Source organism: Neoarius graeffei, chromosome 7 (assembly GCF_027579695.1).
Source record: "Neoarius graeffei isolate fNeoGra1 chromosome 7, fNeoGra1.pri, whole genome shotgun sequence".
NCBI lineage: Eukaryota > Metazoa > Chordata > Actinopteri > Siluriformes > Ariidae > Neoarius > Neoarius graeffei.
Window position 1 is genome coordinate 2,235,494 of NC_083575.1, and position 6,098 is coordinate 2,241,591.

Below are 6,098 nucleotides of genomic sequence, written 5' to 3' on the forward strand. Positions count from 1 at the left end.
TTTCTAATTTAGTGGCTTTTTACGTGTTTTTGTTGCAAATGCTGTTTTGTTTTTCTTGTTATCTGCTTATTTATTCATTGTTTGTTTACATTTGAAATAAACTATCATCATCATCAACTACTTTAGGACTACAGCTGACTTGCTAACTTTAGGACTGCAGTTGTCATGAACAGTTTTACACTCAAGTTTCCATCAGTGAACAGTTTATAACTTCAACAAAACTGACTTCATGTTAAAACTGTTAAAAATGTTATAGTCACGTTGTCTGTTATGACCCAGATGAGGATGGGCTCCCTTTTGAGTCTGGTTCCTCTCAAGGTTTCTTCCTCGTGTCATCTGAGGGAGGTTTTCCTCGCCACAGGCTTGATCATTGGGGATAGATTAGGGATAAAATTAGGTCATATTTAAAGTCATTAAAATTCTGTAAAGCTGCTTTGCGACAATGTCTATTGTTAAAATTGCTATAAAAATAAACTTGACTTAAAAGTGCTGCTTCGGACGAATAAGAACCTTCTGATTTCCTCCTGATTTTCCGTCTCCTCATTGGGCGGAGCGACTGATATGAGGAAGGAAAAAAGGTAATGATGAAGTGATGATCAGATGAGAGCACAGGGATTGTCAGGGTGATTTCTCCTCACGTGGCGTCTGTTTAATGACCTGTTTCTCCACATGCTTTAATAATTCTCCACACTTCATGTAAACTCCACAGATGGGTTTCAAGTTAATGTGGGTAAGTTTATACATTTCCATCATTTTCTGTCTTCTACAGTGTTTTCTCTCGAATGTCATTATTTGTGCTGATCAGCTTCATGGACACGGAATGAAACTCTTCTCAGAATCAGCGTGTGGACTTTGGAGGCTGCAGGAGACAGAACTGATTTATTCCTGATTTATTATGAACTCTGTGCTGTAAATGTGAAATCCTTTACATCCTGAATGAGTTCAGAACCAAAACAAATATACTGTAAAAATAATTAAAAGCTTTATACAGGACAACAAGCCTTTAATTCTATTGGCAGTGTGTTTGTTTGGTTCTGAATTCATTTAAGATTTAAAACATTTCACATGTAACTCATGATAACTTTCACCAAAACATCACACTTCTGCTTTTAATTGAATAAAAACTACTTGACAGTAATAACAGTCCAGCTGTTCCCTGGATACCAGGAGTTCCCTCACATTGGTGGGCGTGTCCTAGAAGAATGGAGCACGTGCAGTTGTGTAATCCTCCAGTTTCGGTTGAAAACAGGAAGAATCGTCACAGACAAAACAGGAAGTGGTTCCACAGGTCACGTGTGTGAACAGAACAAACAGACAGACAGAGTGAAATCCCATCCTCTGTGATGATCATCTGGTAATACTTAGAAAGTTTGAGTATGTCATTGTGTCATTACTTTACAGTAAAGTTTTGTGAGAATAAAAAGCTCCTAGTGATGTCAGACAGGATGATCAGACTCAGGCCTTACTGAAGAACTCTAAATGATTCACACGCATTAAATGCAGTCAGAGGGAATTCCTGTCTAAAAATATCTCGAGATAAGAATGATGATGGTGTGAGTCACTGCAGTTATTCAGAATCGCATCTCCTGATCTCTTTGACAGAATGACATTTATATGTAGGAGGAACATTTTGTAATCAGTAACCTGTGTGTGTAAGTTTAACAGTTATTCCCTGAAATCGAGTTGTACATGAGCTGATGGGTGATGAGGCGCGTAGCACCGAGATTAAGTGGAATAACTGTTTTATTCTATCCACATTCACTGGATTTTGAGAAACAGAGCATTTTTATTTTTTTGAAAATTTGATAAAAACTATATACAAAATGTCTGACAAAATCATTTCTACTTAGAATGTAAACAAATCGGTGAAATGACAGGAGCAATTTGTGAAAAATGCGAGAATGATAATTCTTAAATAAAAAAAGATGTGCTTACCATCAAATACTTATTCCAAATATTCCATATTTTGTTGCTGTTTTGTATTGTTTGTGGTTTTGTTTTCGAGTAGAGTTTTTATTTTGTCCTCGGTTGGTTCAGCAACACGCGCCACCATTTTGTTTTTCTCTACTCACGGTATATGAGCCGATATCCTAGTAGTAGAGTAGCCAATCAGAGCATGCGATTGCTCATATCCAGTGAATGTGGACAGAAATATATGATTTATTGTGTCATTGTCCTGATTTATTGATGTAATATAGGTGAAGTAAATATATATATTTCATCATCAGATTTAAATCTTTATCTTTTAGGACATTCTCAAAATTACTGCTGCATCATTTTTTTTCTCTGTCTCGTATATTGTCCCGTGTTCTCTCGGTGTTGTTGATTTACTCTCTTTTTATTTGTATTATTGTTTTTTTTTTAGGTTTTTATTTTATTGTATTCGCTCATGCTGCTATGGCAGGAGTCTGAGCCAAAGAATTTCACTCCTTATACTTTTATAATGGACGGAACAACAGTAAACTGAACTTCACACAGTGTGCTGATCTCATCAACAGAGTCGTCTTTCAATTTTGAGGCAATTTATTATTTTTAACCCACATTCTGTAACGTTCCTCCCTTTTTCTCTTTCTCCTCCTATCAGTGTTGTACACAAAACCCATTCTCAGATTATAATAATGCGGACTTGCTTGTGTTTCGTATGTGTGAGTGGAGTGATTGTTAGTGGTTTAAGTCATTTTCTGATGTTTATGTTTTCACCTCGCTGTGACATCATCAGGAGTCTAATTCCTGTCCTGGACTCCCAGACCAGTCTAGACATAGTTCAGTCACTTCAATAGTTCTTCAGTGACTCACGTCATACCGCCGCTCCCTGCTTTTATTACCTCACTGGGCCTGTTGTGCTCCTACACTGTATGGGACACGCCCAAAAAAAACAGAAACTGTTGTTCAGGTAACAGCGCATGTGGGTTTTTCACCCTAAAGCTGTATTTTTATAAACAAACATTGGAGAGTTTTTCAGTTTGACTTCATATGTAAAGGACAGACTTAAATCAGTTGTGTCTCCTGCAGACTCTAAAGTCGCCACTGTGAATGTGAGAGAAGACGTTTCCTGTGTCTGTGAGTCTCATCTGGAGAAATAACAACAGGTACAGAACACTGGTTAGGGGAATTGTTTAATTGAAAGTGAAATTAAAAAACAGTAACTGATGGAAAACTGTAAACTTTCTCTTACCAGCTGTGGCAGCGGGGGCATGGTCAAGTGCCGGTCTGTGACAGGAGGGCAGAGTCAGGGAAGGTAAGTGGCAGAATCACTACACCTGACATGAATTAACCTGTTTGTGTGTGTCTTCCCAGTGACCGCGCCCTACTTAAGGAGGGAGAGCGAGAGCAGAGGGGCTGATCTCCGAACTAGACGCTTCTTATGTTGATGTGTGTCTGTTCATTTGGAAGTTGTTAGACTGAAAAGTGTGGCAATAAAGCCCTTTTGGAAACCTGATCTCTGTCCTGCCGTCCTCTGTGCTCCACTCACCCTATCGAACTGCTACACCAGCTTTACAAAAAAAAAAGCCCTCCATGGAAATTCATGGAGTTTACATGATGTTTTAATGATTAGAAAAACATCTGCTTCAAACATCAGCAGAGACAGACTGGCACCAAAAAACGGCCCTGGACTTTCCCCCCAAATAGGCCCGCTATACTATACTATACTATACTATACTATACTATACTATACTATACTATACTATACTATACTATACTATAGTGCTATAGTAAAGTGCTATAGTGGTATATTGTCTGTCATAACAAAACCCACACAGATGAACTATTTATGATTGTTTATTCAAGAACTCAAGAACACCTAATATTCAAGAACGACTAAACATCACTTGCATCTCCTAAACAAAAATTAACATAGACATTATCTTTTATACTGCTATTTTACAGTCACTTCCATGCTTGCATTTTAAAGAGAAAAAAAATCTGTATCACTGATATTTGTAACTGACTTTGCCAACAATAATTACACTGAGCAGTCATTCTGAATGTTGGCTATTAAAGGTTGGTACAATTAGTGCTGAGGGAGAAGAAGTTTCCTCAGAAGGTCACTGTTTTCTGCCACTCTGTCAATGATACAGTCACTATCCAGGGACATGAGGATGTCTTTCAGTAGCCATTAACATGAAGGCCTCAAGGTATTATTTGGAATGACAGCCTTTAAACCTGTACTTATACCTCAAAATTCTATTTTTAAAAACCAGCCAAAACTTTGGATAAACATGCATTTGATACCTTGGCTACAGACAAGAAGAATAAAACAGATTTGGAGGTTTTTCCTAAATCCCAATTAAATGTTTAGCCTTTTAGGTCTATTCTGTGTAAGAATTAGCCTGCTTGACACATTTTATAGTTTTAATATTATGCTGATTTTTTGGTAGGTAAGCCTGACAAACAGATCTAAAATTAGGCTATTAACAAATTGCACAATGCAATGCTGCTGTGATGAGTTATGATATCATTCAACCAATCATCCTTCAAACAACATTTGTAGCCTACTCCACAGACATTCCACCAGGGGCGCAGATAGGATTTTTGAACTGGGGGGGACTGAGCTGTCAGCAAATGATTCCATTTTGTGTGTGTGTGTGTGTATATATATATATATATATATATATATATATATATATATATATATAATGTGTGTGTGTGTATATATATATATATATATATATATATATATATATATATATATACACACTACCGTTCAAAAGTTTGGGGTCACTTTGAAATGTCCTTATTTTTGAAAGAAAAGCACTGTTCTTTTCAATGAAGATCACTTTAAACTAATCAGAAATCCACTCTATACATTGCTAATGTGGTAAATGACTATTCTAGCTGCAAATGTCTGGTTTTTGGTGCAATATCTCCATAGGTGTATAGAGGCCCATTTCCAGCAACTCTCACTCCAGTGTTCTAATGGTACAATGTGTTTGCTCATTGCCTCAGAAGGCTAATGGATGATTAGAAAACCCTTGTACAATCATGTTAGCACAGCTGAAAACAGTTGAGCTCTTTAGAGAAGCTATAAAACTGACCTTCCTTTGAGCAGATTGAGTTTCTGGAGCATCACATTTGTGGGGTCGATTAAATGCTCAAAATGGCCAGAAAAATGTCTCGACTATATTTTCTATTCATTTTACAACTTATGGTGGGAAATAAAAGTGTGACTTTTCATGGAAAACACAAAATTGTCTGGGTGACCCCAAACTTTTGAACGGTAGTGTGTATACATGTTATTTCACCTCCCTCACTGCCATCACCAGGAACTACCTGCAGGCCAGGACAATGATAACATTTTAACATAGCCTATGGAAATCCAAAGTTTACACATTATCATCACACACAGAAATTGCAAAACTGCAAAACTAGTTTTAAAACCGCTAAGTTCCAACTGTTAACCATAGCGAGAGGCTGGGCTACGTGTGTGTGTGTAAAGTGTAAACCAGTGCATCCTGACTTTCTAACTCTGTCTGTGTGTTGCGTGAGCGGCAGTCAGTCAACAACTCTTCGCAAAGTTTCCTTATGAAACAATATGCTCGCTGAAATTATGGCAGGGAACGCCAGATTAAACATTAAAACTGCCTTCTGAGCACTGTATCTACAGGCTGCCACCGAAAGAAGGAGGCTACCAGAAAGGCATCTCTACTCCTTACAATTTTACTTTCACTACGACATTACTTTGAACAGACTATCAAAAAATTGCAAGGTGATATGATAAAGTAAGGCTCAGTTTACTTACAGTCGTTTTTTTTTTTTTGAAAAAACGATGCAATCGTTTTCTGCCTTTTGGCACCCTTCATCATGCCGTGTTGGGGTCCTGAACTAGGAGGCGCTGTCCCCGATATGCCTGTCAAACTTGTTGTGGGTAACCATAGCAACCAAGCTCAAGCTCGCAACCTGTGCAGTCTGTGCAGTTGCAACTACGTCTGTACTGCTGTGCACCTCAATAAACCGAATGGTAATTAGTCTTTTGATTTTTCTGTGAGGTTTGCCTTATGCAAAGAAAGACAGCATAGACGGTTTTTCCTCCCTATAAGTGGGGGGGAACCGAACGAGGTGAATTTAAATCTGGGTGGGACGAATCCCCCCCGTCCCCC

The 6,098-nt window shown here is 38.0% G+C and overlaps 1 long non-coding RNA gene across 1 annotated transcript; it reads left to right on the forward strand.

Moving 5' to 3' along the window:
* Positions 1-293: 293 nt before the first annotated feature.
* On the forward strand, positions 294-3,439 carry LOC132889003 (uncharacterized). Its single transcript, XR_009654992.1, has 3 exons — positions 294-2,893; positions 3,013-3,089; positions 3,179-3,439. It is a non-coding gene; the product is annotated as an uncharacterized LOC132889003 (long non-coding RNA).
* Positions 3,440-6,098: the final 2,659 nt, after the last annotated feature.